Below are 13,485 nucleotides of genomic sequence, written 5' to 3' on the forward strand. Positions count from 1 at the left end.
GCCCACAGGGACACACATACACACCACAGTCTGGCACAGAGAATCTAATATATCAAACTCACAGGTCCTAAAGTGCTGGCACAATTTGCAGGCCTGGGTCGAGACACAGGATCCAACTTCAGGGCCAACTTGGAGGGCGTTATTATACCACCTATCACTAGGGGGCGCCCTCACCGACATTCACACTGTAGTGAGGGCCAAGAAAGCCTGCCTACTCACTGCCCTCAACCTTCTTAGTTTCCGAAGGGAAGGAGGTGGGAAGGGGAAATAGGTGGCAACCGGGGTCAGGGTAGAGACGCGGGATTGAGTTTAGAAATATGAGACGCCACTCCCTTCAGGTGAGACCTCAGTCTCTTCATAAACAGAGTGGCCAGGTCTCCAGAACAGGCTGAGCAGGGAAATAAACTCATATCGCAAGGCAGTAACTACAGCATGCATAAACAGTAATTACCCAGATTCAGTAGCAAAGGACTTATCTCAGACGGAGGCTGCAGTGTCTGCTAGCAAAGCATTCAAAGGTGACAAAACCAATGGGCAAGCAGCAAAGGAATATGAATGGGAAACAAGAAACTGTCACTCCTGCGCAGTTAGCTTGATAATGTATCTATTGAACTGTTTATGACTTTGGATCTCATATGTGTATTACAGATGGCAAAAATTACTCCTAGTTCACGCGGTGGGGATTAAATAGGTCAATAATCCATAGTGTTCCCAAGAGTGGCACTACTTCCAAATGCTGGGCACCTGAAGTCATCTGAGGACCACTGGTTTGTGAAAACAGATGATAAACGTGAAATTGGGAAGGCTGTGCAAATCCCGGGATGTGCAGTCATCACCCCGATAGCCAAGGTGCCTGTGTCTGCCTGTGGGTATGATGCCCTCAACAAAGGACACCCCCCAACACAGCCCTGAATCCCAGCCCAGCAAATAAGGAAACTTTCCCAAGAGCAATCCAATTTGTTCAATCTGAACTTATCTCCTTACCCTCCAGTTTTTAAGGAATTATTACAGGGGTTGGGGGGACTCTAGGCCCCCAAAGCATGAGAGCCACAGGCACCCTCCGCCTTCTGGCCCTGCCTTCCCTCATGGGACCTCCCATCTCCAGGGGGAAGGGGACTGGTGTGGAAACACCAGCTTGGTGCATCTCCCTGGGCATAGAGGTTTCCTTCATGCTCCTATAGCACTTTTTTGAGACTCCTATTACATGGTACTTAAACTGCTTTTGAGACAGTTTTCCACTGTGTTTTCAAAGCCAGCCCTGGCATGTCTGTAAACATCAGTTCATATTCCTGGAATAAATCTTTTCTGTGTTCCATCCTACTACCCACAGGGGTACAGATGGCATGTTTTATGTGGTGGCCACTATTTACAATCCAACCCCATGGAGGCCCATGAGATGCCACAAATGGAGCCCACACAGGAAGACAGCCCCTTCAGTAGAGACATTTGTCCCGACAGGCCAGGAGTGCCAGGAAAGGACACACCCTGAAAGTACATGGGGTGCCTCTGTGCCGCTGACACACATCCTCTGTTCTGGGCCAGCGGGGTCTTGGGCATCCCCAGGAGGCACACGGAGAGGCAGGCTTTGCCCAAGTGACAGTGGGGTATGTGCGGCCAGTGGCTGTAAGCAGGGAAAACAGCACACAAAATGCCCAAAATTGGTTGTAGAGTTAAAAACATCAACAAAGCAAATCCTTCCCTACCAAGGAGGCTCACCACATTCATTTGCATGTTCATGAGCATCTGCTAGCTGAGTACCAATGTATCCTTCTTTCTATCCTGATGGACAGCCATTCATCACAATAGACTTGACCGGTGTCAGTACCTCAATGAGGGGATAATAGAAGCAGGGTTTTTTGTTGGGGGGGAGGGAGGGAAGGAGAGAAGAATCGCTTTACTCTGAAAAATACTCTGAAGAAGCCACGGCTGCCTCTGTCTCAGACGAAGATAGCATTTGCCGAAAATGTCAACAGATTGCTTCTTGAGTTGGAGTAGTGCAGACATCAAAAGCTTATTTTAACAGGGCATTTGCTTAAAATCACTTGGTTGGTTTAGGCATTTAGAATGTCTCTGACTATATAATTTGGATTAAGAGGTTCTTGTTGGGTTTTACTGATTTAGCATAAATCAGAAGGACATACTGGAATAGACCCCTTCACATAACCAGAGCCTTTAGGCCATGAACGTAGTAAAATTTGCTCTTTGTTTGTGCTGCATTTTTAGTGGGTTCTTTTTTCTTTCTTTCTTTGTTATTATTATTATTTTTTTTAACGCGGCTTAGTTGCTATGCGGAGGCTTAGTGCTCCTGCTTGGGGATCAGTTCCAGACTTTGGTTTGATTTGAAACAAGCCAAGCAAATTTGCCTGAATGTGATTTCAAAAGGTTTTCCTATTTCTCTCATCAGGAGATTGAAGGAAGCTGGGAAGCAAGACACTATTTGAGTTCAAATAATGCTGGCCTGATTTTCTCAAGAATTCGGTACGATTCAGTAGACACAGTTCTGATGGACGACCACCGACCACTGCTGCAATGGCTCTCAGGACCAGGTCTCAGGAAGCTTAATTTCAAAAGGCAGATGACTCATACTTGGAGATAAAGTCTTTTCCCTCCATTTTTACTTTTCTTTCAGTCTTTTTCACTTTCTCTCTCCATATCACATTGACTAGATGTGACTCAAAAAGTTAATGGTAGTTGCTCTCATCTTTTTTTTATTATTATTATTTATTTATTTATTTATTTATTTTTTTGTGGTACGCGGGCCTCTCACCGTTGTGGCCTCTCCCGCTGCGGAGCACAGGCTCGGGATGCGCAGGCCCAGCGGCCACGGCCCACGGGCCCAGCCGCTCCGCGGCATGTGGGATCTTCCCGGACCAGGGCACGAACCCGTGTCCCCTGCATTGGCAGGCGGACTCTCAACCACTGCGCCACCAGGGAAGCCCTGCTCTCATCTTAATTTAGCAAAGAGAGAGGAAGAGAGGGAGAGAAATGAGTGTAAGTTGTAGATCTAAGCACAGGTCATTACAGGTGTGTTATATTAGTGTATTCATGAGTCCCCCCAGGGACAGACATGCTGTGATATCCAATAACTTTCTTAATGTGTAATTACACACCATCGGACTATAACTGATTAATTGAAAAGAGAACGTAGGCAGATGTGAGGGCGAGACTTCTGCTGCTCATTAAATGAATATGTCCTTGCTTGTCTTTAATAAGTTAAGTGGAACTACTCAAAAGCAATTAAGTCAGTAGTGAAATTCATTAAATTTTAAGTAATTATTGGTATTAAATTCTGTAATAGAATTCAAGACTTTGCATAGTTCTATTTCAAAAAGAAGTATGATCATTCTATGGGGCCAATTCAACAGAATGAGGGCTCTGAGAAAACTACATCTTGGAGCCACTGACATTTTGTATGAAAATCACCTGAGAGAGAGAAGGAGCTGGAAGAGGGCTAGGGGGATTTCTGGAAGCTTTGCTTGCCATCCTAGACCAGATAGACCCGAGTGTCTCACTTAAACCTAGGAATGTAGTCGTGTTTCCAAAGCACTTCTTTCATTTAAAATCTTAATCTAAATAGTTCGAAAAGAATGAAAAATACATATTTTTCAATCTAATGCCTTGAATACTACATCTGATACTTTCTCTAGTAGCTAAATTCAAACACAAACATGGATATGCGGCATTGAATGCAATTTGGAGAAAATTCTTTCCAGGCTCCACTCTCATGTGGGAAATAAACCTGGGTGACTGAGGTGGCGGGGAGACTATGAGGTATGCCACAGTTCAGAGAGGGAACCCCAGATCATTCTCAGAGCCCAGAAGTGGCTCCTACGCCTTCAGCCACTATTCATTCTGCCCAAGAAACCAGACAACTCAGAAATCTATCAGAGAGGAACTCCATTCAGCCAGTGCTGCCGCATTCCAGACATTCCTGACAACTCCCTAGACGCAGGAGAGACCTTGGAGTCTGAGCTGGCTGTGGAAAAGTGCCAACAGGGAGCCACACCAGTACGGTTTGTTCATTCATTCATGCAGTAGGTATTTCTTGAGCGCTTATTCAAAGCCTTTAGTAAAATGATTTTACAAGTACTTATGTATGTCTATATCTATCTATCTATCATCGATCATCTAACTATAATATAAAGTAAATGTACAAAGAAAACCAGGGGGCAATTCTGTGAAGATGTAGTCCCTTTCGTACCCATCCAAGATGATCTTGTGCCCTGCACATCGTAAGCACTCAGTAAAAGCTCGCTGACTGAATGATGGAAGAAACTGATGACGTGGGCTTTGAGGAAAGCATGATTGTGTGTGGCACCTGCATAAAGTTCTCTAATTTATGGAAACAGTTAAGAGATGTTAATGGCATGGCCAGGATAAGCCAAAGAGACGGCGATGATGGCAGCTGAGAGTGAAGGAGAACTGACTGCAGAACCTTTGTCTATTCCCAGGTTTCTTGCTCTAACCATCAGCATCCTTAACAGTCCTGTCATTCCTTTCTTGGGACAGAAAACTTAAAATGTAAACCCATGTATTGTGGTCATTTAAAAAAAAAAAAACAGTGGCTTCAACTACATTTTTTAAGTCTACAAAGTTTCAAATCTACAAATAACTCTGTATGGTTAGTTTCACAATCTAAAAAGACATTATTGTACTTTCATTGTTTGCTGGGGCTAACACTTTGATGACATGAGAGCCAGTCTAGATGCAAGGCTATGGGGCTGCTGGTTCTGGAGAGGCACTGTTCCCACCCTGGGCCCCGTGAGAGGCGTCCCCACAGCAGGCTGACTAGACACAGAGACAGGAGGGAGATATGTGATTCTTACCATTCCCCAAAGGAGGAGAGAAAAGCATATTACATACACTCTAATTGCTGTTGGAAGAAAAAAATTCCAGTCCTCGCACACATTGTAATTTTAGAAACCATAACTAAAGCTAAAACTAAATTAGACTAAATAGGTGTATTAGGCTCAGAAAGAAAAAAAATCAGGGCATGTGGAAAGACATTAGGTCTCATTTTCTGTTTGCATGCTTTTCTGCTATAAAGGGCAATTTATTGTCCCACAGCTCATTTTAATCTTGAACATGACCTTGATAATCTGTGTAGGATAGAGGCAGCCCAACAATTTCAAAGAGGAGTTCTAACCAAGAGAGATGCTTTCCAGCTTTATCATGTTCACTTAATGACATTTTGCTCACATTATTTTGGATTTTTGCTTCTCTTCTTTTCCTTTTTTTTTCATTTTTATGACTGTAACAAGTTCCACATGCATTTTAGACAGCAAAATCAGGCCAAAAGAAAACTGATTTATCAAATCAATAATTAAGTGCCTAACTGATACATCCTGAAACTTATCAGCATATGAACAAAGAAGATGGCCAAAGAAGTAGGTGATGGTGTTTACTTCCAAAAGAAAAGTAAAATTTTAAATAGTCAGGTAATTAGGAAAATCAGGGAATGTGGGATTATAAGAAATTTGCTTTGGAGGTTTAACTAGCAAACCCTTTTTGTGTCAGACTTTTTTCCCCCAAAACCATTTTATATTAGTCTAATACTCTATCTTAGTAAAGACAGTAAATTCAATAAGATGTTTTTTCTTTGTTGAAGATCTTGAAAATCTTTAGGGTCATTACTGGATAAATACCAGTTCTCCTTCTAGAGTCCTATACACGTGCAAGGCGTAAAGAGTAAGCTAAATCCACGCAATCAAAAGCTATGTGTTATGACATTTTTGTCTTCATTTTTAAAAAACAAGGAATCTAAATATTCATGTGAGTTTTATTTACTGGCATTTCTTTCTTTCTCTTAAAAGTTGAATACAAAAAAAGGGGGTTTATTCCCTTTATTAGTTACCTTTTATTGAGTGCTTATTATACACCAAGCACTTTATATGTATTATCTCATTTAGTTTTTATGGCAACTCTAAATGGTGTATACAGCTATCGTTCCTGTTTTACACATGCAGAAACCGACCTTCCCAAGGCCACAAAGCTAGTCACCACACAGGCAGGTTAGTGTGACTCCAGGGCACATGTGCTGCACTGCCTCTGTGCTGTTCTCTGGGCAAAGGGGTTATTGCATTCTTGTTAAGGGAGATTCTATCCCTCCTTAATCCAAATTTAAGACCTTTTTCCCCCTAGTTTGTGTTTAAATCACAATGATCCCTGAATCATTCTGGATCACAGTTCAGTTTCTTGCTTCTACTTTGATCTCAGTTTTTCCCACTGTACACAACTACCTACTTACTCAATTACGACTCTTATCCAAAATCTAAATTTATAAGAAAATTGGGTTGAGATGAAATCTTTGCCAGTTATTTATATTAACATGGTCATAAGAACTTGATGGCCAATATTTTTGGACAGTCATTTGCAGTCTCTTTCTTGCCTTTCCAGCTGTGAGAAGCACTTGTCCTCATCACAGTGTGCCTGGACTGTTCTAACCACCTTCTAGAAGTCTCGCTGCTCAAGGCGTGAAAGCACTGCTTTCGTAATAGCACTTCCTGGTGCAGTTACCTAATACAGATCCCATAGCCTAAAACACCAAATGTAAAATTAGCTGTCTGGCTTTCACTGTTTTTATTATTTGACCACAATGTACCGAGGTAACTCTATTCTCACTACTCACAAAATGATGCCAGGCAGTGTCTCGATGACCCCCACGTGCTCCCTGCTTACCTCCCTCCCATCATTCCACCAATAGTCTTCTCTTTCTCTGAGGTATACTTCCATTCCCCTTCCTACAAGGACCAGCCCAGGCCCCACCTCCTCTGAGGATCTATTCCTGATGACTCCAGCCCACCATCTCTTCCCCATTAAATGACCCTTTACTTCCTTTTTGTGCACACAATACTTTAGTACATATTTCTATTCTCTAATCAGCATACCACCATATCTAGCACTTTAATATACACTGGAAGTTCATTGTTCATATCAGCAGTTTTCATGTAAGCTCCTTATGAGAAGGATCCACATTTTATGCTGTGTTTGCACTGCAACACACGTCTTTTAAGCACAGCACTGGGGAGATGGTAGGTACTCAATAAATGCACCTTGACTGAAAGACAAATATCTTCAAAATCTGGGTCACATACATACCCCATCACCACCTACTCTCATATTAATTCCACCTTCGGAGTTGTCTCCATGACACTAAATACTCAGGTTTTTAGAAAAGGTTTTAAATCTTTACAGATATTGCATTGAATTATAGATATCGTCTTCATGCAAGGTACACAGAAGAATAAATTAGAGATGTAAGAAATTATCCAGACCAAACACACCAGAGAATATATCCCTTGAGAAAAGGTCTTTTGGGTTTGAATTATCAAGACCGGCTGTCTCTACTGATGCAGCTCAATTCTCAACTTGGCTGATTTGATGACAGTCATAACATTGTTTAAAAATAAAAGTGCTAAGGAAAAATGAAAATGAAAATTTCACTACAACTTTATTTTTCCATGTTATTTATTTTTATGTGTTCATATATAAACATCAAATTATGTTTTTGATGTTTATATCAAATACTGCATAAATGATTGAGATGTGTTAAATGCCATAGGCTCATAAGCACTTCTGTAATGCTCTAGTTTATTTTCATTTTCCTTTATGGATGTATCCACATTTCTGCATGGGATATATAATTTGCCTTCATATACTGTATTTTATATATACACAATGATGTCACAAATTGTCAAAATTCAAGCTCTCTGGCAAATATATAAATATTTCGCTAAGCCAAAACTAGTGTTTACACCATTTTTGTCCTAACACATTTATCAGACAATTTAGAAGTTAAAAACACCACTGCTTGAAATGGCTATATAATGGAGACCCCAAAGTATTTCATATATCTTAATAATCAGGATACTTTTCATTTGAAGGCCTTATTCTAGCATATGCTCAATATTAAATATCGCCTCCCTTCCCATCTCAGGCTTTGACATTTAAAAATGTTTATGTGGTTTTCCCCTTCTGTGTTCACACAAAGAAGAGTATAACAGATCCTGCTTCAATATCAGAATCAGATTCAAATTTTCCATTCAAAGGAAACCAAACTATATTGAGATCTGAACACTATAAAACAGCAGAGTATTTCACAAAGTTAAATATAGGGTGTAACTTAGTTGATATCCTGAAGGTGGATTATCAAATTTGAAGTGTAGGAAATGTACTTATCTATGTGTACTTTTGTAGATTGGGAACCTCTCTAAGAGATGATGGTGTTGGTGATGATGATGGGTAAAAAGATCCTGATTTATTTTAAAAACCCATACTTTATCCTGATTTATTTAAAAAACCCATATTTTATCCTAATGGAATCTACAGCTCGTTCTATTGAGAAAGAGAGAGAGAGAGAGAGAGAAACCATTGTTTCTCCACCAATGTATCTTCATGGATTTTCAAGAGAAATATTGATGGATATGCAATCCAAAGTAGAACATTAAGCACTTTTCTGGATAATTAAGACAAAAGTACTGCTTATTATTTTAAACCTGGCTTATCGGGAGTATGTCTTAACTGGTTCAACATTTCACTTGAAATTATGAACAAAGCCATCTATCAGCTCCACTGAAGGGAAAGGATACAGCAGTAAAATTCTCAGCCAAGACAACCACAGACCAACCCTCCACTGCACCTTGTCCGTGGCCAATGCACAATCCAGACCCAACCTTAAGCATTTAGTTTTTACGTGAACGAGAACCAGGGGGATATGTTATTGCATGCGTTCAACCAACAATAATTTTTGAGAACCTACGTCCACAGGTCATTGAATCTATATCACCACTGACCGTTAAGATGCTATTATTTTATACCACTAGGAAAAAACATTGCCAATGAAAAAAATGACAGTCATCAACTGTAACATGCAATCCCCCCCTTTTTTTTTGGTCTTTCTGCACAGCACACGGGATCTTAGCTCCCCAACAAGCGATTGAACCTGGGCCCTTGGCAGTGAGAGCTTGGAGTCATAAAATATGGGGTGGGCAAGCATGGTTCTCAGGGGTACGGTGAGAAAAGACCAAGGTCTTGCCTCACAGAGCTCTCAGCTAGGGGAGCCTCATCTGGACTTAAAAGAGGGTTATCTCAACTTCTGGTTGTACGTGGCCAAGGAGGAGAAGCTGGGAATACAGACCTCATGGAGAGTCCGATACCTCAAGCCAGAAGAGTAGGAAGTGTACAAAAAACATTATTACAAAAGATGCTTAAGCCAAATTCAACGAGAAAACACATTAAAGACCTTATTTGCCTGAACTTGCTTATTTGCCATTTAATCATGGCCGTCTATCTTTCTTCTTCTCTTGAAATTTCCTCTCACCGGTCCCCCATCACCCCCACATAACCATCTCCGATTTCTTGCCTCCTTTATTACTCATATATGTCATTCTTCTCAAGTCCAAATATTTTTTATTCCTTTTCCCTTTTTCTCCCAAGAGACTTTCATTAGCTTGTTCTTCTAGCCATAAACCAAGCATATGACTAAATATGATTAATACTAGTTCTGGCTGGTTTCTTAGGCACTTTTATATTGATAATCGATATCCTATCTGGTTTTCTGGCTTTGCTTGATATATGATGTAGAGTTTCTATCAAGCCATCAAAGATGAATTCTCTTTGGTACTTTAGGTAATTGTTCAGTTCTAGCAATTAAAACAATGAGGGAAAATGTCACTGACCCCTAACTCCAGTATGCTACCTGATGGCCAGAAGTCTTGAAGGCAATAGATCAGTTCACCCCGAGGAATACAACCCCACCAAATCAAAAGAGGCCAAGCCTTTTTTGAAACGGCCTTACTGATTGTAAAAAGAATCAAAATCTTCAAAAGAAGATTTAACATTTGTCATATATCATCTATTGCTGTCAGATTTTTAAAAACCCACTCAAACACTTATAACACATTGAAAATTATATTTTCTATAGAGTACCAAATTTAAAAATATATATACTTTGGTTCCTTTCCCTACAATTTAGTATTCATTGGAAATTTTCAAACACTGACATGCCTTTCTGAATAAACTCCCCTGCCTAACGTTCCCACAGATGTTCTTTCTGGCTTCCGAATTCTACCAAAGAATTGTTACCATAAAGAAGCTACAAAGAGCGATTCTGGATTAATTGCTTAATTCCTTCATGTCACAAACATAGATTGAACCCTTCTCTCGCCCTGGGATGGAAGAATGTATCAGACCTGGTCCCTACCTTGAGAAGGTGGCAGTGTGTCTTGGCCTGAGCACAGGTCAGAGAGATGTGGGTCAAATCTAGGCTCTGCGCCTGCTCACTAGATCCCCTCCTCTCTCCCAGGGCAAGGAACGTAACATCCCCGAATTTTAATTTCCCCATCTGTAAGACAATAATAACAATATCTACTAGCAAAGGTATAGAGCGTGCAGGGTCTAAAAAAGGGTCTGTAAAGACCAAGCACAACGGCACGTTGGAGGTGCCCCACAAAGGATGGTTTCTTGTCTCCTTCCCTTAACAGGCTTATCAGAGGCACATCCATTTGCTACTGCGGACATTTACATGTGTAAGTTATATTTTTCCTTTGCTTTGCATTTATTTTCTTAGTTGTATATTTCTAAGATTAACAATTTTAGTATTAAAGGGGAGAGCAAGATGAAGGGGTCTTGGGTCACGTAGAATCTTCCTGGACAGTTATATATATTTTTTAAAAGCTTAGCTATAAGAATTGTCTGCATAATGCACCTTTGTCCCTCTCATTGTTCACAAGGAATTATTGTGGCTTTTGCATGCAAACATAAATACTCAAGACTTTCAGATAATCTGTTGCTAGAAAATTTGGTCAATGGTATTCTATGATGTGCTAGTAAGTATGCAACCTTGAAAGAAATAACCATAATCATAATTACAGCAACCTCAATTGAATGCCAGCCATTTGCCGAATACCATTCTAAGCGTCATAGGGGCATTCATTCATTCAGACCTCACACCAACCCTACAGGATACATAGGATTGTTGTCCTTATTTTACAGACAAAGGACATGGACACAGAGATATTCAGTGACTTGCCCAAGGTCACACAGCCAGTGGGTGGAGTGGTGGAGCCTCCTGAATCTGAACCAAATAGTCTGGTTCAAGAGCCCAAGCTCTTCACCCCAACATCGTACTATTTTCTGGAAGTTTTAAATTCTTCTGTGAAAAAGTACTCCAACATTTTAGTACCTCACAAATCAGCAACATTTGCTACGCAGCCAACAGGCATCTCTAGTGCCGTCGGCATAAATAGTCAAGTGAGTGGACGTTCAAGGGTTTCTCTGAAGTTTTGTCCTAAATTAAAGTATTACCTATGGGCTTCTATCCAACTCCACTGGAAAGAGACTCTTGTTAGAGAATAAAGGCAGGTACTTCCAGCATTTGCCTAAGATTTTGTTTAAACTAATGCCACCTCCTAGATCCATTTTATTAGTAATAAGACTACTGCTTATTGAACTTTTTCTTAGTATGTGTCAGGCATACTAAGTGCTTCATAAACATGATCTCATTTACTCCTGAAAACAGCCCTATGAGGCAGCTACTATATTTATCTTCATTGTATTGATAAAGGCACTGAGGCTCAGGGCAGGTAAGAAAGTTGCCCAGCTTGCACAGCTGGCATGTCTGCAGAGCTGGGACTGGGACACCCACTCTTACCCACCATACCACAGTGCCTCCCCTGGAGAACACATGGTCCTCGATACCTCTCTCTGGCTCCAAGAACCACTGTGATGTACTGTGTGATGGACTGCTCATGTAAGCCAGTATGAATACCAAACCATATGCCTCTGACCTTTTTCCACAATGGCCCTGGAATGGGAAAGGCGAAGATCTCCATGCCTTGGAAAAGGGAGCATGCAGGGGACCAAGGGTCTCCAATCAAATCTAATCCCAAGCAGAGTACCTACACCAGAGCAGAAGCAGGGGAACTCCAGCCCTCCTGCAGACAGCTTCTCCCCCAAAGAAAGAAACTAAAAAGGGACAGTTAAAAATAGGGTTTCCATGGGGAGATGGTCTTTGTGGGAGAGGGTCTTTGTACAGGAGAAGAAAAAGGCTCTAAATCAAAAGACCATGGCAGCAATGGGAGCCAAAGGGCTAAAAAGAGAAAGAGAGAAGCAGCAGAGCCAGCTGGAGAGCCAGGGGAAACAACAGCACAGATGGAAACAGAGGAAAGTGCAGGTGAAATAGGACAACTCAGGTGGAATCCACTCCTCTGCCTGTGTTAAAGTCCAGATGGTCTAGATGGAGAGCATAATGGTGCCACCTCTATTGGAACTGACCCTTGTTCAGTCTAAGACTGGTCCTCTTCTTTCTAAAATGGTCAATTTTTCTTTAAAAAATAGTTCAGAGAACTGTGGGAACACAGGAATATCTCCAGAGTAAAGGGATCCGGAGGGTGGGGAGAAAAAAATGGTTGGATAGGCCAACTCTCTCTAGATAGCAACCAATCCCTGGGGATTTCTGGGTCATTTTACACCTTTGGGGCTTTTACAATTACTATTTCAGGAAACCGGTACACAGCATACTACATACACATACATCATATGATATTTTATTTGATGTGATGGGATTCCCAGTGTGTCACCATGAATTTTAATTCTCAGTGCCTGGGCTGCTCAGTTGTAACAGCAAAGAAACAGTGTGTCAGTTCAAGTTGAGCTGGGGCATGTATCTGGCCTCCTGCAAGACTAGCAGTGTTAAGGGAGGTCTTTGGTCAATTATACCTATTTGGAAAAGCCTATCAAGTCTCAAGTGAAATGTGGCTGTTTTTATCACCTTTTGGGGGTTCTCATTAAGATTCCATGACCTAGCCAGAAAGGCCTAGCAATAGCTAATATCTGACAGCAATCCAGAATTCCCCCTCACTGCCATGATGAGGCCAACACGTACTGGTGAGATGGGCTGGGCTGCAAAGAGATCTGATCTTATTTTTAAATAAATACATTTAAAACTAGGGGCCTATGCAAACTATTCTATAGAGGATGCATAAACAGCAAGGTCCTACTGTATAGCACATGGAATTATGTTCAGTATCCTGTGATAAACCATAATGGAAAAGAATATTTTAAAAATGTTCACATATGTACAACTGAATCACTTTGCTGTACAGCAGAAACTAACAAAACATTGTAAATCAACTATACATCAATAAAAAATGAAAGAAAAATTAAAATATAGAAGAAGAAAGAAGACTCAAGTCATCACTAGCATTGTGGCAAGTCTTTCACCTTAAGGGTTTTTTTTTTTTTTTTTTTTTTTTTTTTGCGGTACGCGGGCCTCTCACTGTTGTGGCCTCTCCCGTTGCGGAGCACAGGTTCCGGACGCACAGGCTCAGCGGCTATGGCTCACGGGCCCAGCCGCTCCGCGGCATGTGGGATCTTCCCGGACCGGGGCACGAACCCGTGTCCCCTGCATCGGCAGGCGGACTCTCAACCACAGCACCACCGGGGAAGCCCTCACCTTAAGGGTTTTAAAAACTCCATCTGAGGGCT

General features: G+C 41.3%; 1 protein-coding gene across 2 annotated transcripts in view; it reads right to left on the minus strand.

Moving 5' to 3' along the window:
* The window catches only part of SOBP (sine oculis binding protein homolog), a 153,485-nt gene that overhangs the window by 47,578 nt on the left and 92,422 nt on the right, over nt 1–13,485 (minus strand). The window lies entirely within an intron of this gene.

Source organism: Mesoplodon mirus (assembly GCF_964341445.2).
Source record: "Mesoplodon mirus genome assembly, chromosome: 10".
Lineage (NCBI taxonomy): Eukaryota > Metazoa > Chordata > Mammalia > Artiodactyla > Ziphiidae > Mesoplodon > Mesoplodon mirus.